Source organism: Balaenoptera acutorostrata, chromosome 5 (genome assembly GCF_949987535.1).
Source record: "Balaenoptera acutorostrata chromosome 5, mBalAcu1.1, whole genome shotgun sequence".
NCBI classification, from domain to species: domain Eukaryota; kingdom Metazoa; phylum Chordata; class Mammalia; order Artiodactyla; family Balaenopteridae; genus Balaenoptera; species Balaenoptera acutorostrata.
This window is the reverse complement of record NC_080068.1, coordinates 47,050,867-47,072,924: the sequence shown is the minus strand read 5'-3', so window position 1 is coordinate 47,072,924 and position 22,058 is coordinate 47,050,867.

The following is a 22,058-nucleotide window of genomic DNA, read 5'->3' as shown; positions in this document are numbered from 1 at the left end:
TCTCAAAGCCATAGGCTTCGTGAGAAGCATGTCCGTAAGGCAAGGTTCCCCAAACTATGTTTCCTAGGACAACAACAAACTGGTATTCAATGCTTCACGGAGGAATGAACTGAATTAAATTTGGAAAAAGATGAGCTGATCAATAAACAAATAAATAAATTAATTAAATTAAATATGTTTATTATATTTCACAAGACATAATAGAACATTTTATGTACTAATACACATTGTGAAGCTTTCAGAAATATAAAATGAAGTTTTTATGAAAAAAGTTGTATTATGGAATTTTTTTTTTAAGAAAAATGTATTCTGTTGAAAGGCAGCTTAGGTGGCACTTCTTTCCAAATCTCTTTGCAAGTGGGCTTACCCAGGCCATGATACCCTCTTAAGTTTTCAAGACAATGATTTAAGGGCAACTGCTTTCCTTCTCCTCCCTTTATTTCACAAAGGGATAAATTAGTAAAATAATTTCATAGACCACCACTGACAGCTAAGGGACTTCTGGTGTGGAATTAAAACAAAGTTTCCTACCTTTTAGAATTTCCTTCCATTTGACAATTTAGATGCTCTGTTTGTGTGTGTGTGTGTGTGTTTCTTTAAATCTCTCAGGGATTCCCTTCTCACAAGAAACTTGGTAAGGAAGTGGTAATGATTTGTGAATGGAAAGAGATTTGTAAGGAAATGTGTTAAGACAATGCTTTAAAAATTCATTCCCAGTATACTTTTCAAGACACAGGAATTTCCTGATAACCATCTGAGATTTAACATAGTGGCTTCTGACAAGTGGTAGAACAGTTGAAACATAATTAAGCTTTTAAACTTTGAGTACTTTGCATTGTCCAATTATTCCCACCCACCCCCCATCCCCGGCAATTCAACCTCACACACCATTGAACAAGCACAAATCCAAATGTTCAAAACAAATATGTGAGAGTGCATGAAGCAGACGAGACAGGGAAAATTCCTTACTCAGAGGTAAACTGAAGAGCTGCTTGTGAAGCTATGAGAATTAAACAGAATAGAAATTTAAAATGTCAAGTATGCATACCCAGAAACACAAATGAAATGATGAGACAGGAGTGTCCATAGAGGTTCCTACTATCAAGTGAGATCTCAATGCAAAGTAAAAGAATGAAATGAAAGAATTTTTTTAAAATGAACATTATTGAAAGTATAAGAAAAGTGAAGCAATTTTTCTTTCCTCATTTGGAAGTTCTGTTTACTACACTGGAAGCTACTGTCAAGTAGGATAGTTTTAGAGGCTGCCCTAACCACTGTTGAATCCCTAGTTCTGACGTGTTGCACGGAATAAACTATGTTCTCAATTTACCTTGGGGGTGTAAATTAGCCAACCATGAGGTGTGGTATGAAAGGAGTGGAAGGAATCATTGAATCTCTTTAAACACAGACCTAAGGCTGTCATTGAGGCACTCGTGTCCATGTAACAAAATAATAATATGTCTCCTAAAATAGATTGGAGGAAAAAAATCAGAGCAAATTAACAAAACTTGAGAAACAGAAGAAAGAGGGAAGGGATAAAAGTGTCTGTAAGAGTGTTAATTTATTCCTATTTCACGGTGGGTATTCACTAGATATTACCTCATTTCTGAGGATGATAGATTAAGAAATATGTTTTAACATTATTATTTGTTATAAAAGGTGCCACTACTAGAATTAAAAACAGAATTATACCTTTTCCCAATTACTCAAAACAACTAAGCATATATAATAAATTAGAGAAATAAACTCTTAGGAGTATGATGCATAATGAAATATCAAGAAATTGTATGCAACGAATTGTACATTATTTAAATTGCTTAAGATATAAGTAAAATGTAAAGTCTTCTTTGCCTATTTAACTTGTCTGATACAAGTTTTCTTTGACAGTTCTCTCCTTGATTTCATATCCTGGGGACCAATTCTGTATTGAAAAATTTGGTATTTATTTTTGTCAGTAATGAATTGACAACTTCTGCTGCCCATCAATCATTTTATACCTAGTGTATTAGTAACAACACAGATTCTAATAAAGTTGTACTTATATGATGCCCAAAGGAGGGATATGGAACAGATAACATTCACCCAGGTGCTAAAATGTGGTAGTAAAGTGTTCTGGATGAAAGAATTACAATAGAAGAAAATTTGGGTGCCCTTAGGTCCAGGGAAGCTGTTTTTGCAGTCTCATGGTTTTTGGGGCTGGAAAGCACGTTCCTAATCTTGAGAGCATTGGCATCAGGCTGACTTGTTGAACTCAAGATTGAATTTAAGATTTAGTTTTAGGTAGACTGTGGAAAATTTTGCCATTGGATTGTAGAATAGAAACAAATGTGGTGTTTCCATTCAGGAGGCTTCTAAAGGCTTCCATATAAAGTGGAACACAACTTAGTGATAGAACATAGGGTTTGGGGTCAAACTAAATGGGATTTGAATGCCAGCTTTGCTACTTACAACAGAATGATTCTGAGGCAATTATTTAATTTTCTGTGTCAGTTTCCTTATCATAAAAATGGGATAATAATAATTACCTGAGAAAGTTGTTTCAGGACTAAGTGGGAAAATGCAAGTGCCTGGCTTATAAGTCCTCAATAAATGGTCTATTTAAATATTTACTCAGTGAATTTGATGTTCTATGGATCGGTAGGATATAGGATTTAATTTCTGCTCTCAAAGGTCTTCCAGGATTCCTGGGAGATAAATTAAATATAAATATCAGGAATTCATTTATCAATTCAACAAATTTTTATTGAGCACCTAATACTTGCCAGGTATTCTTCTAAGCTTTGGAGATATGGCAGTGATCTCCACAGAAAAGAACCCTGCCTGTGTGAACCTTATAGTCTATTGGGTTGTGGGGAGACAGGCAATATAAAAGTGTAAAGTAAATGTTTACTTTCCGGTCATTAGAAATGTTATAAATAAAAATTTTTAGAAAAAGGAGACAGAGACTGGTAATTAGGGATAAGGAAGGTATCCCTATTAAGGGATAAGGTAATTAGGGAAAGACTATTTAAATGTGGTCAAAGAATGACTCTCTAAAGGACATTTGAGACCTGAACAAAGTGAGAGACCAAACCATATATAGGTCTATGAAGGAAGAGAATTCCATTCAGAAAGAATATTTAAGGCGAAGTTCCCAAAATAAGAACAAGCTGGGTATATTGACAGAACAGCAAGAAGCCCATGGACAGCAAGTTCATGCTTTCTAATTACTGAGAAAGAAACTCTAAATTGCGTGAAATAATATTTGTGAAATCATAATCTAAAACTTGCTGCACACAACATTTATTAGTTCAACATAAGCTTTTATGAATGATTTCTCTGCTGGATCTTAAAATATATTAAAGATATCTGGCATTGCCTTTGTTTTCATGAAGCCTATAGCTTAGTTTTATGTTTTCCTCATCATTAGTCTCTACAGTTTATTTGTACTCGATTTAGATCTAACCAAATCTATTAGCATAACATGGAATGGAGCTTCATGGTATCTCATAGAAAAGAAAGCAAGCTGCAGACTGGAGCGCAATGCCCTTCTGAGGTCAAATCATTATACTGAGAGGTCCATCAGGAGGTCTAAGAAAATCATCGTTTTCAAGTCTCAAGTTTTTAATACAAGTCTCCAAGTCAGTTTTGAATATTTTACAGTAAAGAAAAATATTATCAGGTAAATACGATTTAGTAGGCAATATAAAAATCATGGCTGAACGAGAACTCAAATAAATGATAGCCTTCTCTGGTTGCTATACCTTTATGTTTAGTTTTATAGAGTATTTTAAATATTTTTATGCTCTTTGTGTATAGTTGAGAACTGAATTAAAAAGATTTAGAGAAAAAGAGAAATCAAGATTATTGCAAAGGCATACCCAAAAAGAAAAATTTCGTATTATTGCTAGCATAATTTAATAATAATTATATGATACCCATTTTATATGATAATTTAATACCTTTGCTACTTAAGATAAAGCCAGTGCAACCAAAAATACAGGAGGGTAGTAAACACATACTTAAGGCCAGAAATCTTGGCAGTTATAAAGGCTTAAAGAAACAATCTTGTAGAGAGTGAAAGATCTATAAGGGAAGATCCAAGAATCCTTAATAGAGGTGATCATTCATTCAACAAACATTTATTGAGTAAGCCAGACAGTAGATGAAAACCTAATGTATGTATAGCCCTCTATATAACACATCTACATATATCATTTTGTCTAATACTTCTTACAGTCCTGTGAAGTGTGTATTCTTAAGAGGAATACAGAATTCAAAGGGGTTAATGTAAATGAGCTAGCTCATAGTAGAAATGCTGGACTGGAAACCCAGCTTTTTTGACAGCATATTTCTTGATCTTTCCAGTATACCATGGTAACCTTCTTATTCATCTGTACAAGGTTGATACAAGAGCATTCTTCTTCCTATAACTTTTATTTTCTTTAAGAGTTTTTTTTTTTTATCACAAAGGAAATGAAAATGCTGAGTATCTTATAAAATGCCATTAGAACCAAGTGAGAAGTGGTATGCATGTGGGGAGGGAGAGAATGAGATTGAAGAGAAAAGAGGAGAGGGAGAACTATCTTGAATGAAGAAGTTGCACAGTAATAGTAAGTAAGAGAGTGAAAGAGCGGATGAGAAAACTGGTAACAGGGCAGCAAAAGATGAGGGCACACTCCAGGGAAACTTCCTTTGTTGCATATTTTTCAAGTAGCTTTGGTTCTTACTATATTAGTTTCTAAAGAAAAGCAGGATGATCACAAACATTTCTTAAGGTATACACAATATCCATCTCCCCTAAATTTTGTAACGTCATCTTCAATCCATTCTCATAGCTTCAGTTAATACGTCTAAGCTGCTAACTCCCTAATTTTTATCTACAGACCCAACTGCTCTCAAGAGAACACTATATTTCCAGATAACAACTGAAAAAAATCAACTTGGATGATGTCACAAGTACCTTAAAGTCAACCTGTCTAGAACCAAATTTATAATCTCTGGAAAAACATCTTATTGTTCTTCTCTCTGCCTCCTTCTATATCCTTCATCTTTCCAAGACTAAGAGAGCTATCTTTCTATCCAAAAATAGCAAATTCAGCCTGTGCAACTCATCGTCTCCCTCATCTCTATACCCAGTCATTAATACCTGCCCTTATTCTTCATTAATAGCTCATGAATCTAACCTCATTGCCTTGGTAATTTCATCATTCATTCCTGAATTACCAGAAGAGCTTCCTGCTTTTTCCTTTTGTATTTTGCCTTTCCATTCCAGTCTGTATACTATCAGTACGGGCAATTGTCTAAAACACAAATTTAATCATGTAGTTTTCTAGAAAAAAAATCATATGGGATCCCCCACTACCTGCAAGATCAAGCCCCAAATCTTTAGCATGGCTTTCAATGCTCTCAATGAATTACATTCAACCTTTCCTGCCATCCTCACTCCCTTACACTCTTAACCAAACCAAATTTACTTTTTTTGCTCAGTTTTTTTCTTTCCAAAGCATTTATCAAGACCTGGAATTGTCTTATGTTTATGTTTGTTGGCCTATTCCCCACAAGAAGGTAAGCTTTCTAAGGTCAAGAACTCTGTTTACTTTGTTTACTGCAGAGTCTACCATGCCTAGAACAGTGTCTGATGCATAATAGGTGCCCAGTAGATATCTGTTGATTGATTGACTCACCCAGAAGTTTCCAGACAATTGCCTTTGAAGCCCAAATCCATGTTCTCTTTTATATATTAATTACTATACATAATAAATTGACAGTCACTTCCTTACTTTTCATCTCAACTTTCACTCTAAGTAGTAAAGTTTAAAAACTGATATAATGGGGAAACGTACAGGTCTGGGTATCAAGGAGACTCAAGTTTGAATTCTAGCTCTATGCTGACTCATTTACCTTATTTAGAAAATGAGGATATATTTCCTTCTTTACATAGTTATTTTAGATCACGTGTGATACATGATTTATACTGTAAATACCCCCTCCCCTTTTTCTTCCCTCCCTCCCACCCTTTCTTCCTTCTACCTCCTCTTATCTTTTTGGTATAGAACCAAAAAGATAAACCTCGGGTGTGAAGAAGAGGAAGAAAGGGGGACATTTCCACATCTTATTTTTAAACTATCTCCTTACAGCTGAAAAATCAAATGTCTGGTTTGGAAAGGGATCTTAGGGTTCATCTGGTCTCCTCTAACATGTCAATTTTCTCTATAATTTCCAAGCCATGTGGTTGCCCAGCTGATGCTTAAACAGCTCTAGCAAGAAAAATTCTACCTCCTGTTACTATCTAGCCACCAAAAACATTATAAATTACATATCACAACCATATAAAGTTGTAGCATCAGCCAATATTAAAGATAGTTTGCATAGTACAATCAGTTAATTAAATCATCTTGGTGAGTCTATTTGAATGGAAACTTCAGCATCAAGTTTCCTGCAATTTCTTTATCAAGGCCTCTAAAGTTGTACTTTTATTGATATTTTAAAAATAAATTTCTATAACATCAAACCTATAAAAGGTTCATCACAGACCAAATACCTCTCTAACCTTTTAAGCTCTCACAGTGAAAACTGTCTTTTTGATTTAGCTAAGTTTGAGAAATATACAAATGTAATCATAACCCCCAAGGCAAAATTTTATGGCAGTTTTCAGAACTCCTCTTCACTATAAAAACTACTCAAAGCTACAAACATAAAAGTTTCCAATAAAATTTGTTTTAGATCCTGGCAATAAAACATCCTTTGCTTGCCTCCTAGCTCCAAATTTTGGAACCACAGCTGTCCAAATGCCGAAGATGTATTCCGCATCCCCCAGGTATTCCGCATCCCCCAGCCACATATTCCCCAAACTTTTCATCTCCTCCAATTGAAAAACAATAACTCTTATTATTTATGAAGTATCATTAATATTTCATATTTAAGGAATGTGTGTTAATGAGAAGAAAAGAAAAAATAGGTCCTATTAAAGAAATCACAAAGAGCATTACATAAATTACTAAGGCACCTTAAGTAACTATATTTTACTTTAAAAATAATGTCCTCATGTTTTCACCTCAAAATCTTTCTGATTTTTAACCTGGAACTTGTTTCATAATGAAAATGTAAATAATAAGGGAGAAACATGTGCCTATGAGCACAGAAGTGGTTCGTATTGGAAAGTCTTCTGAGAGCCCGTGTGCGTTGTATTAAGGGCATTTGGAAAGCTGATTTCCATTCCACTTCTGGCCCTCCCAGTGCCACAGGGAGACGCTGCCAATGGCTTCAGTGCTCAGGAAGCACATGGAAGCATTCTACCTCCGGACTCTAACAATTTTACCGAAGTGTTCCTTTCAGGCCTCAGACCTTGAAATCAGTTCATTCCATCCATTGCTCTGATCTCTGTTCCTCTGCGACACCAGACAAAACACAAACCAGGCTCCTTCCTTTGACATCAGCATATTGTTCACCTTGCGGATGGCAGTCAGTGGTCTATTGTCAAGGCCCTGTGCTCAGCCAGTCCCTTACATGCTCCTTCCTCTGCCTTAGGGAGGGAGTGTAGGTGGAAACATATGCAAAGGCTCAGGCACTAGACCGACCTATGTTTGAACCTCAGCAATGCCACTTTTTATCTCTATTAGCCCAGCAAGTTAAGAAACTTCCTCATCTGTAAAACTGGGGCAAACTTCCCTCCTTTTGCTCCTTCCTGACTCATGGTCCCTGCAAACTCCTTCAATTTTACACTCAGTTTCTCTCAAAGTAAACTCCTCATTCTAATTCAGATTCTGCAGAAACAAACCCTGAGACAAGAATTGTGTACAAGGTACTCACTGTGGTACCGGGAGAGACCTGTCAGAGAATCCGGGAAGTAGGGCAGGGAGAGGGAAGAAGTCAATCAAGGGTCCCTTTTCAGGCACAGATTTGGCCTCACCTGGTCCCTCAGAGGAGCTCTGCAGCTTAAATTACACCTGCAAGTTTGGTCCCCTCCAAGGGTTGCCAGATAAAAGGTGACGCCCAATTAAATTTGAATTTCAAATAAACAATGAATTCTTTTTAGTATGTCTCAAATATTACATGGAACAAACTTATACTAAAAAAAAATTATTTGTTGTTTACCTGAAGTTCAAGTTTAATTGGTCATCCTGGATTTTTATTAGTTATTCTGGAAACTCTATGAAGGTCAGTTTGCAGGGCTTTCATCCTAAGGGCTGTGGGGATGGCGGCATGGTGATGGGGATGTGGGCAGCGGGTCCCACAGAACCCGTAGACGGGATCGAAGGGGATCTGGGTAGGATCCTAGCACAGTGTCTGCTAGCATCCTGTACTGTCTCATGTTCTTCACACGATGCTCCTTCCACTTCCTCCCATTATGGAAACTTGGCCCATGGGTAAAGAACCCACATTTACAGGTCTCACAACGGAGCCTGCTTTTTCTCTGCGACAAAACTAGCTTTCTACAGCTCTTCACTGTGACTTCTAGATCATACATCCATTGCTCTGACACCCCAGGGATAAGTCCCTCTTTGAGCTCTGGCTCTCCAGCTATTGCCTTCTAACCCCTGCAGTTTTGCCTACCTCCAAGGGACCCTTAACCAATTCCCTGATAACCGTGGCATCTCAGTCACAGGTTTCCTCCAGCCCCAAATGCTATTGCCATTTTGGTCATTGCTTTGTCAATTAAGTAGTCTCAAAGTTCTGTTATCCCTTCTCTATTTTCACAGCACATTCTCTTGATGCTTCCTCGTCTAATCGTTACTGGGATTTCCTTCACCTCTGAAAACTTAATTATCCCACCTTGAAAATACTCTCATTCATCCAGTTTTCAGTCCATTACTCCTATTTCATTAGGCCTTAGACTTAATGAAGACAACTTTCCTCATTCATTAACCCCTCCTGAATTTACTTTCTTCTCTCATCAGCTACACACTTCAGCCTTTTATCAGCATTTATAAACATTCTCGACAGCCTCACCCTCTTTTTATTCTGCTGTACTCACTCTAAGATCCCTCAACCCATATCACTGCATAAACCTCCCTTCTCCATTCTTCTGAAATTTTATTAAAAAGATTACCATGATGTCATATATATTGGGATAGCAAAACTTTCACTTATAATTATAGGAGCAAATTTAAATCATACTGCAATTAGCTACATTATATATTGCTGCATTCCCAGTGGAGAGTGTTGTTAAGTGCAAAGACTCTCTGATACATTGCAGTTTTCCTTTAGGGATCATTAGGTATTTAATATGAAGAATATTAGCTTGAGTAGGATAGATGCTTGAATCTATGTATTTAGTAATTTCTCACACTACAGTATAAATTGGAAGCACTATTCTTTTAAGTGCTGAATCCATGTTAATATTTATACATTGAAAATAGACACAAGGAAAAGACATCATTAATTATTTTCCTTTAAAAGGTTTAAGATTAATGCTTATTTCCAATAATCTTTTATTAAGTTTACTTATTTTGTAATCGAAAAGAACAAAAGAGGCTGAAGGAAGATGAAACAAAATAGCAATTATCACATGCACAGACATATACTTAACATAAACACAAAAGTGAAGATGAAACACAGAACAACTATCACACATACATATACATAAAAACAGAAAAGAAATATTTGCAAAGTTGAGGGTTTTTTCTTGGACTTAAATAAAAATAACTTGAGGAGCAATTTAAAAACCCTAAACCATTTTTTATACAAGCAGCTCATGCAGCTCAATATCAAAAAAACAAACAACCCAATCCAAAAATGGGGGGAAGACCTAAATAGACATTTCTCCACAAAAGACATACAGATGGCCAACAAACACATGAGAAGATGCTCAATATCGCTAATTATCAGAGAAATGCAAATCGAAACTACAATGAGGTATTACCTCACACTGGTCAGAATGGCCATCATCAAAAAATCTACAAACAGTGAATGTTGGAAAGGGTGTGGAGAAACGGGAACCCACATGCACTGTTGGTGGGAATGTAAATTGATACAGCCACTATGGAAAACCGTATGGAGTTTCCTTAAAAAGCTAAAAATAGAACTAACATATGACCCAACAATCCCACTACTGGGCATATACCCTGAGAAATCCATAATTCAAAAAGAGTCATGTACCCCACTCTTCATTGCAGCTCTATTTACAATAGCCAGGACATGGAAGCGACCTAAATGTCCATCAACAGAGGAATGGATAAAGAAGATGTGGTACATATATACAATGGAATATTACTCAGGAATGAAATTGGGTCATTTGTAGAGATGTGGATGGACCTAGAGGGTGTCATACAGAGTGAAGTAAGTCAGAAAAGGAAAAACACAAATATCGTATATTAACGCATATATGTGGAATCTAGAAAAATGGTATAGATGATCTTATTTGTAAAGCAGAAAGAGAGACACAGACGTAGAGAACAAATGTATGGATACCAAGGTGGAAAGGGGAGATGGGAGGAATTGGGAGATGGGGATTGACATATGTACACTATGGATGCTATGCATAAAATAGACAACTAAGAGAACATACTGTCATAGCACAGGGAACTCTACTTAATGTACTGTGGTGACCTAAATGGGAAGGGAATCCAAAACAGAGGGGATATATGTATATGTATGGCTGATTCATTTTGCTGTACCACAGAAACTAACACAAAATTGTAAAGCAACAATGCTCCCATAAAAATAATTTAAAAAAGAAAACAGTAATCAGATCTGATGATTAGTAAAAGATTGCCACATAATAGCTTTCTAAAACATTTTGTTAATATAAAAATTATAAATATAACCATCAAAAAAACCCCCAAAACCATTTTCAAGTTCAACAATGTACAATTAAATATGAGTGGATGCTCATTTCAAAACAAGTTGTTCACAGCAGCTTCTTAATTCATTGTGCTGTCACCATCTTTCAAAGCCAACACAACTAAAAGCTGGAAACTACACCAAGAATTGCTCCTCCACCAAATAATGAAATAGAAGCAATGGTGAATGATATTTTAAACCTTTCTTTCCTTCATTGTCTTATTTCACCATCTAAGCCATTTAGTATTCATGAAGGTGTGTGAACATTAATTTTCATTTTTATATACTTGTTTCAGACATACTTAAACTGAAAGAGTTTGATTACTACACAAAGTATAAGATGATAAATCATAATGCTTCTCCATTTAGCAGAATTGGATTTTACCAATCTCTTGCCTTAAATTTTATTTGCTGGACTAAATTATCCTCAAATACTTTCCACATACAGTTAGACTCTTTCAGCATGGGTCCTGAGACCTAGTGTAAGTTGTTGTGTGCAGGGAGATAATCTGATATGACTAGGAAGTTTATTATTTTGAAGAGCTGGAAGAAGAGGGCCTAAGGAATGAATTCTAAATTAATAATAACTAGTTGGATTCTCTTCCGGTTTAAAACTGAAACTAAAATTCCAGGTGGATTGGGAGGACCTTCAAGATGACGGAGGAGTAAGACATGGAGATCACTTTCCTCCCCACAAATACATCAAAAATACATCTACATGTGGAACATCTCCTACAAAAAACCTACTAAATGCTGGCAGAAGACCTCAGACTTCCCAAAAGGCAAGAAACTCCCCACGTACCTGGGTAGGGCAAAAGAAAAAACAGAGACAAAAGAATAGGGACGGGACCTGCACCTCTGAGATGGAGCTGTGAAGGAGGAAAAGTTTCCACACACTAGGAAGCCTCTTCACTGGTGGAGACTGCGGGTGGCAGAGGGGGGAAGCTTCGGAGCCACGGAGGAGAGCGCAGCAACAGGGGTGCAGAGGGCAAAGCGGAGAGATTCCTGCACAGAGGATCAGTGCCGACCAGCACTCACCAGCCTCAGAGGCTTGTCTGCTCACCTGCTGGGATGGGTGGGGGCTGAGAGCTGAGGCTCAGGCTTCGGAGGTCAGATCCCAGGGAGAGGACTGGGGTTGGCTATGTGAACACAGCCTGAAGGGGGCTAGTGCACCACAGCTAGCTGGAAGGGAGTCCGAGAAAAAGTCTGGACCTGCTGAAGAGCCAAGAGACCATTGTTTTGGGGTGCACAAGGAGAGGGGATTCAGAGCGCCCCCTAAACAACACCACAGATGGGTGAGAGCCGCGGCTATCAGCGTGAACAACAGAGACGGGCATGAAACGCTAAGCTGCTGCTGCAGCCAGCAAGAAGCCTGTGTGCAAGCACAGGTCACTCTCCACACCTCCCCTCCTGGGAGCCTTTGCAGCCTGCCACTGCCAGGGTCCCATGATCCAGGGACAACTTCTCCTAGAGAACACATGGCATGCCTCAGGCTGTTGCAACGACACGCCAGCCTCTGCTGCCACAGGCTCACCCCGCATTCCGTACCCGTCCCTCCCCCTGGCCTGAGTGAGCCAGAGCCCCTGAATCAGCTGCTGCTTTAACCCCGTCCTGTCTGAGCGGGAACAGACACCCTCAGGTGACCTACATGCAGAGGCGGGTCCAAACCCAAAGCTGAACCCAGGAGCTGTGCAAACAAAGAAGAGAAAGGAAAATCCCTCCCAGCAACCTCAGGAGCAGCAGATTAAATCTCCACAATCAACTTGATGTACCCTGCATCTGTGGAATACTTGAATAGACAAGGAATCATCCCAAAATTGAGGCGGTGGACTTTGGGAGCAACTGTAGACTTGGGGTTTGCTTTCTGCATCTAATTTGTTTCTGGTTTTATGTTTATCTTAGTTTAGTATTTAGTACTTATTATCATTGGTAGATTTGTTTATTTATTTAGTTGCTCTCTTCCTTTTCTTATATATATATATTTTTTTTTCCTTTTTCTCTTTTTCTGAGTGTGTATGTGTATGCTTTTTTGTGTGATTTTGTCTGTATAGGTTTGCTTTTACCATTTATACTTGGGTTCTGTCTGTCCATTTTTTAAAAGTATAGTTTTAGCACTTATTATCATTGGTGGATTTGTTTATTGGTTTGCTTGCTCTCTTCTTTTTTTTTATTACTTTTTAATTTTTTTATGTTAATAATTTTTTATTTTTATTTTAGTAACTTTTAAATGTAATTTAATTTAATTTTTTTCTTTCTTTTTTTTCTCCCTTTTCTTCTGAGCCTTGTGGCTGACAGGGTCTTGGTGCTCAGGCTGAGTGTCAGGCCTGAGCTTCTGAGGTGGGAGAGCCGAATTCAGTACATTGGTCCACCACAGACCTCCTGGCCCCACGTAATATCAAACGGTGAGAGCTCTCTGTCTCAATGCTAAGACCCAGTTACACGCAACAACAAGCAAGCTCCAGTGCTGGACACCCCATGCCAAACAACTAGCAAGACAAGGACACAACCCCACCCACTAGCAGAGAAGCTGCCTAAAATCATACTAAGTTCAAAGACACCCCAAAACACACCTCCAGATGTGGCCCTGCCCACCAGAAAGACAAAATCCAGCCTCATCCACCAGAACACAGGCACCAGTCCCCTCCACCAGGAAGCCTACACAACCCACTGAACCAACCTTACCCACTGGGGGCAGGCACAAAAAACAACGGGAACTACAAACCTGTCGCCTGCAAAAAGGAGACCCCAAACACAGTAAGTTAAGCAAAATGAGAAGATAGAGAAATACACAGAAGATGAAGGAGCAAGGCAAAAACCCACCAGACCAAACAACTGAAGAGGAAATAGGTAGTCTACCTGAAAAGAATTCAGAGTAATGATAGTAAAGATGATCCAAAATCTTGGAAATAGAATGGAGAAAATACAAGAAACGTTTAACAAGGACCTAGAAGAACTAAAGAGCAAACAAACAATGATGAACAACACAATAAATGAAATTAAAAATTCTCTAGAAGGAATCAATAGCAGAATAACTGAGGCAGAAGAATGGATAAGTGACCTGGAAGATAAAGTAGTGGAAGTAGCTACCACAGAGCAGAATAAAGAGAAAAGAATGAAAAGAATTGAGGACAGTCCCAGAGACATCTGTGACAACATTAAAAAAAACCAACATTTGAATTATAGGGGTCCCAGAAGAAGAAGAGAAAAAGAAAGGGTCTGAGAAAATATTTGAAGAGATTATAGTTGAAAACTTCCCTAACATGGGAAAGGAAATAATCAAGTCCAGGAGGTGCAGAGAGTCCCATACAGGATAAATCCAGGGAGAAACACGCCAAGACACATATTAATCAAACTATCAAAAATTAAATACAAAGAAAAAATATTAAAAGCAGCAAGGGAAAAACAACAAATAACATACAAGGGAATCCCTATAAGCTTAACAGCTGATCTTTCAGCAGAAACTCTGCAAGCCAGAAGGGTGTGGCAGGACATATTTAAAGTGATGAAAGGCAAAAACCTACAACCAAGATTACTCTACCCAGCAAGGATCTCATTCAGATTTCACGGAGAAATTAAAACATTTACAGACAAGCAAAAGCTAAGAGAATTCAGCACCACCAAACCAGCTTTACAACAAATGCTAAAGGAACTTCTCTAGGCAGGATACACAAGAGAAGGAAAAGACCTACAATAACAAACCCAAAACAATTAAGAAAATGGTAATAGGAACATACATATCAATAATTACCTTAAATGTAAATGGATTAAATGCTCCCACCAAAAGACATAGACTGGCTGAATGGATACAAAAACAAGACCTGTATATATGCTGTCTACAAGAGACCCACTTCAGACCTAGGGACACATACAGACTGAAAGTGAGGGGATGGAGAAAGATATTCCATGCAAATCGAAATCAAAAGAAAGCTGGGGTAGCAATTCTCATATCAGACAAAATAGACTTTAAAACATAGACTATTACAAGAGACAAAGAAGGACACTACATAATGATCAAGGGAAGATCAATGATCAATGCAAGAAGAAGATATAACAATTGTAAATATTTATGCACCCAACATAGGAGCACCGCAATAAGGCAAATACTAACAGCCATAAAAGGGGAAATCGACAGGAACACAATCATAGTAGGTGACTTTAACACCCCACTTTCACCAATGGACAGATCATCTAAAATGAAAATAAGTAAGGAAACACAAGCTTTAAATGATACATTAAACAAGGTGGGTTTAACTGATATTTATAGGACATTCCATCCAAAAACAACAGAATACACTTTCTTCTCAAGTGCTCATGGAACATTCTCCAGGATAGACCATATCTTGGGTCACAAGTCAAGCTTTGGTAAATTTAAGAAAATTGAAATCGTATCAAGTATCTTTTCTGACCACAACGCTATGAGACTAGATATCAATTACAGGACAAAAACTGTAAAAAATACAAACACATGGAGGCTAAACAATACACTACTAAATAACCAAGAGATCACTGAAGAAATCAAAGAGGAAATCAAAAAATACCTAGAAACAAATGACAATCAAAACACGACTTTCAAAACCTATGGGATGCAGCAAAAGCAGTTCTAAGTGGGAAGTTTATAGCAATACAATCCTACCTTAAGAAACAAGAAAAATCTCAAATAAACAACCTAACCTTACACCTACAGCAATTAGAGAAAGCAGCACACACACACAAAAAAAACCCAACTTAGCAGAAGGAAAGAAATCATAAAGATTAGATCACAAATAAATGAAAAAGAAATGAAGGAAACGATAGCAAACATCAGTAAAACTAAAAGCTGCTTCTTTTAGAAGATAAACAAAATTGATAAACCATTAGCCAGACTCATCAGGAAAACAAGGGAGAAGACACAAATAAATAGAATTAGAAATGAAAAAGGAGAAGTAACAACTGACACTGCAGAAATACAAAGGATCATGAGAGATTACTACAAGCAACTATGTGCTAATAAAATGAACAACCTGGAAGAAAAGGACAAATTCTTAGAAAAGTGCAACATTCCGAGACTGAACCAGGAAGAAATTGAAAATATAAACAGACCAATCACAAGCACTGAAATTGAAACTGTGATTAAAAATCTTCCAACAAACAAAAGCTCAGGACCAGATGGCTTCACAGGCGAATTCTATCAAACATTTAGAGAAGAGCGAACATCTATCCTTCTCAAACTCTTCGAAAATATAGCAGAAGGAGGAACATTCCCAAACTCATTCTACAAGGCCACCCTTGTGGCCTTGGTATCACCATGATATGAAAACCAAACAAAGATGTCACAAAAATAGAAAACTACAGGCCAATATCACTGATGAACATAGATGCAAAAATCCTCAATAAAATACTAACAAACAGAATCCAACAGCACATGGAAACAATCATACACCATGATCAAGTGGGGGTTTATCCCAGGAATACAAGGATTCTTCAATATACGCAAATCAATCAATGTGATAACAAACTGAAGGATAAAAACCATATGATCATCTCAATAGATACAGAAAAAGCTTTCAACAAAATTCGACACCCATTTATGGTAAAAACCCTCCAGAAAGTAGGCATAGAGGGAACCTATCTCAACATAATAAAGGCCATATATGACAAACCCACAGCCAACATCATTCTCAATGGTGAAAAACTGAAACCATTTCCACTAAGATCAGGAAAAAGACAAGGTTGCCCACTCTCACCACTATTATTCAACATAGTTTTGGAAGTTTTAGCCACAGCAATCAGAGAAGAAAAAGAAATAAAAGGAATCCAAATCGGAAAAGAAGAAGTAAAACTCACTGTTTGCAGATGGCATGCTACTATACACAGAGAATACTAAAGATGCTACCAGAAAACTACTAGAGCTAATCAATGAATTTGGTAAAGTAGCAGAAGACAAAATTAATGCACAGAGATCTCTTGCATTCCTATACACTAATGATGAAAATTCTGAAAGGGAAATTAAGGAAACACTCCCATTTACCATTGCAATAAAAAAAATAAAATACCTAGGAATAAACCTACCTGGGGAGACAAAAGAACTGTATGCAGGGAACTATAAGACACCGATGAAAGAAATTAAAGATGATACAAACAGATAGAGAGCTATACCATGTTCTTGGATTGGAAGAATTGACATTGTGAAAATGACTATACTCCCCAAAGCAATCTACAGATTCAATGCAATCCCTATCAAACTACCAGTGGTTTTTTTTCACAGAACTAGAGCAAAAAATTTCACAATTTGTATGGAAACACTAAAGACCCCGAATAGCCAAAGCAATCTTGAGAAAGAAAAATGGAGCTGGAGGAATCAGGCTCCCTGACTTCAGGCTATCCTACAAAGCTACAGTCATCAAGACAGTATGGTACTGGCACAAAAACAGAAATATAGATCAATGGAACAGGTTAGAAAGCCCAGAGATAAACCCACACACATATGGTCACCTTATTTTTGATAAAGGAGGCAAGAATATACAATGGAGAAAAGACAGCCTCTTCAATAAGTGGTGCTGGGAAAACTGGACAGCTATATGTAAAAGAATGAAATTAGAACACTCCATAACACCATACACAAAAATAAACTCAAAATGGATTAAAGACCTAAATGTAAGGCCAGACACTATAAAACTCTTCAAGGAAAACATAGGCAGAACGCTCTATGACATAAATCTCAGCAAGATCCTATTTGACCCACCTCCTAGAGAAATGGAAATAAAAACAAAAATAAACAAATGGGACCTAATGAAACTTAAAAGCTTTTGCACAGCAAAGGAAACCATAAACAAGATGAAAAAACAACCCACAGAATGGGAGAAAATATTTGCAAATGAAGCAACTGACAAAGGATTAATCTCCAAAATATACAAGCAGCTCATGCAGCTCAATATCAAAAAAACAAAAAACCCAATCCAAAAATAGGCAGAAGATCTAAATAGACATTTCTCCAAAGAAGATATACAGATTGTCAACAAATACATGAAAGAATGCTCAACATCACTAATCATTAGAGAAATGCAAATCTACAATGCAAATCTACAATGCAAACTACAATGAGGTATCACCTCACACCGGTCAGAATGGCCATCATCAAAAAATCTACAAACAATAAATGCTGGAGAGGGTGTGGAGAAAAGGGAACCCCCTTGCACTGTTGGTGGGAATGTAAATTGATACAGCCGCTATGGAGAACAGTATGGAGGTTCCTTATAAAACTAAAAATAGAACTACCATACGACCCAACAATCCCACTACTGGGCATATACCCTGAGAAAACCATAATTCAAAAAGGGTCATGTACCACAGTGTTCCTTGCAGCACTATTTCCAATAGCCAGGACATGGAAGCAACCTAAGTGTCCATCAACAGATGATTAGATAAAGAATATGTGGCATATATATACAATGGAATATTACTCAGCCATTAAAAAGAAACGAAATTGAGTTATTTCTAGTGAGGTGGATGGACCTAGAGTCTGTCATACAGAGTGAAGTAAGTCAGAAAGAGAAAAACAAACAATGTATGCTAACAGATATATATGGAATCTTAAAAAAAAAAAAAATTCTGAAGAACCTAGGGCCAGGACAGAAATAAAGACGCAGATGTGGAGAGTGGACATGAGGATGCGGTGCAGGAGGGGTGTGCTGGGAGGAGGCGAGAGAGTGGCATGGACATATATACACTACCACATGTAGAATGGATGGCTGGTGGGATGCAGCCACATAGCAAAGGGAGATCAGCTTGGTGTTTGTGATCACCTAGGGAGGTGGGTTGGACGGGGTGGGAGGGAGATGCAAGAGGGAGGGGATATGTGGATATATGTATTTGTATGGCTGATTCACTTTGTTATACAGCAGAAGCTAACACACCATTGTAGAAAATTATACTCCAATAAAGATGTTGAAAAACAAATAAAAATTTCAGGTGATCCAAGAAGTCATTGAGAACTGGCACTTACAATGACTCAGAGAAAGATTATCTTCCACAAATGGCCTTTTAGGAATTTAAGTAGTAGCTTAATGCAAAAAGCTATAGAGGGATCTAACTGCCCCCTCTGCTTTATGTATATCAGGCCTAATAAGCATAAAGTTTTGCTGATTAAAAAGTGTTTTTAAATGTATCTTTTCAGTTAATACTCATAAAATATTATCTAAAAATCTCCACTTGGTTTAGGGTAATGCTGGGACAGTTGAACCTTTACCATTTAAGCATTTCATTCATCCACTTGTTCATTCATTTAACAAATAGGGATTGGATATCTACCATGTGCCAGGCACTCTACTGAGTACTAAAAAGAATGGAACTCTGCCAATGATAAAAGTTGTCGTAGCACCCTGGAAACTCGCATATGATGAGTATGATGATCTAGCCAGCATGTACTCTATATGAGCGGGGAGCTTTCTGTATCTAAGAGTCAGGGAAGACTTCTTTGACTAAGTGACCTTTGACCCAATTTGTGTGTTCAGGAGGGAGTGAGGAAGGACAGAGGAAATACGAAAGACAGGATAGTGCCTTTTTCTTGAAAGGATTAGCTCTGTATTTATCTTTCATTTTTACCATTTCAAATAACTACTTTCATAGTGGTTCAAAATAAACTGAGATATTTTTAAAATCCACGAGGGCAAGGTAAGATTTGGCATTCTCTATGCTCTTTTTTGCTATTCGAAAGTCTCCTTCATAGGGGCTTGACTTGGATACAGATGGCGTGTAGTAGTGACTTAATGAGATAAATGCTCCTCCTCATTAGGATCTGTGATTGGGTCTTTCTAATAGTAAAGTATTTACCAAAGAATAAAATCAATTCTTTATGTATTAGTATTCCTTAAGCTAATAACACTTTATATTCCTGATATCCAATGTTAGAATTTATGATCTGGGATATGGTAATGCTCTCAGTCTAGTCGGTACTTCTACTTTTCATGGTTTATCTTAAAGAGGACTACTGTATAATTACTTTTGTGCTTTCCCATTTGTTTTCTCTTGTAAAAGAAAAAAGACTGAGAATATTAAGCCAGCTGTTAGCACTTCTTTGATATTTCCCTGTGGTCTGCTCCATTAGAGGGGGCTAAGTTCTTAATATCAGTTGGATTTGTTAATCATTGGCAAACAGTGCTCTATGAGTATTGGATAATGGGTTCATTTTGTCCATTTATTTTACCATGGCAATTTGGATGTTCTCTTGTCATAAATAAGTTCATTTTAAAAATACCTAAAAACATAATGCAGATTTCCAAGCCTTCCACCAAATTAAACAAAGCAATACTTTCCTTTATTTACATGACTAAAGCAAGTATGATTTTCAGTTTTTATTCAAGAATTTATTTCAGATGGTCTTAGATTACAGTCTCTATACCTAACACCATGTGGAAAAGAATAAGAAAGGCCACTGCATCCATGACATGAACTAACACTTTATTCAATTATTCATTTACTCGGGGTCTACTTTATACCAGGTTTTGTGTTAGGCTTTGTGGAAATGAAAACAATGATATTGATGGGGAAAATTTCACTCTAGAGACTCCTAAATAGTTGATCCTTTCAAATAAAGTTCAAGGCTATTTGGTATGGCATTTGCTATTTTATAGGAGACAAAGACAAGCTCTAGCAAATTATGCCATAGACAGCCAACAAATGCCTAATTCCAGTCTCCTTAGTGGTAGCCCAACTCTGGGATAGATCAATTTATGTCTTTACACCCGCATCACAAGAGATATACATGGGGAGACAAAGAGACATAGATGTAGATGTTTAGCCCGAAGGCAGAGACATGATAAGAATAATTTACTTGGCCAAGAGTATTTTAAAAAGAACAAAGATCTCTGCTCTGTGAACTCATCTAGAGATTATTTCTGAGATGAACCCTCTACTGTCAGGTGTGATGGCACCTGTTGCGTGGCCTTAAGATCAGACATCTAGGAGAGCTCCCCCTCTCCCATGAGGCAATCTTCATGAAGTATGTGACAGCTGGAAACACAGACAGAGCTAAAGATACTGAGGGAACTTAAGCCTAGTGCGCTTTCAGCTACCTAATTTATCTGGGACAGGGTTGAATTGTATTCATACTTCTCACTGAGGCAGAAGCATAAGTAACATGTGAACTGCTTCACAATTTGCTTAGCTGATGATTGTTTCCCAGAACTGACTCCTAAAAGCCCACTTAGTCAGTCCCAAGAACATCCTAAACAAGTTGACAACTTCCTTGATTGGAAGATTTACAAGACAGTAGATTTCCCTCCATCTCCCTGTACATATAGGTCCATGGAGTACAATAAACTGAAATGATCCTCCTTCCCTGGAACCAATATGGAGGCAATGTGAAGTACAGGCAAATCCCTTGAGTCCTAAATGGCCTTCAACAGACATGTCCTAATGAAGCAAAGTTAAAAATCAGTAATAAATTAATGAGAATGGGCCTCTTAGTGGCAATCATCCATCCATTCCCTCTTAGAGCACCTTTTAATTATTTTTGCTAATGACAGAGTTTGGGGGTCACTGATTTCAGAAAAGAAGAAAACTTCTGCTTTCAAGGCAGTAATGTGCGGTCTCTACATTCTGCATATTTGGAATAATCACTATTTATTACTTGTGGTTGTTTCTCTTTTAAATGCTGGGTGATGACATTGCTTCAGTGGGCTGAAAATACACTTTCTAAATTTGTCTTTTTTCCTTCAGACAGAGACTGTCATTTGGGGCTGTTCATCATTTATAGATAGTAATGACTAGAGTAATATGCCCTACACACCTTCTCGGTCTTCACAGGGTACCTCAGTAATCTCTAAGGAATCATAGAGGTATGGATAAAAATGCCTGTTTTCCCCACTTCCCATCTTTCTGTTAATTGGGCTTATGCCCAGTTTATGCAGAGGATCATTCAGTCTCACTGGTGATCTTCACAGCTGCTGGCTAATGCAGGCCCCTTAAACATCTCTCTGAAGCTCTAAAATCTGCTTAGGAATTTGTCAGAGTGACACCTGTTGGTAGCAATTTCATTTCGCAAAGAATCATGGAGTGAATGTGCTACCCACTTTTCCTCCCTCCCTTTCCTTCCTTCCCATGGTACATTCCAAATAGGGTGACTTTCTGGGGTTACCTCTCATAGAATATAACTTACAAGTTGGGAAAGTATACTTAATAAAATGTGTCTCAAAACAAATGAAGAACAATCAACATGAGTCAATTATTAGTCATCATTTTTATAGCAACCAAGCTGTAATTGGGAAACAGAGGGTGTGGTCATCCCACTGGACAGCCACAGAACATAGAGCAGAAGC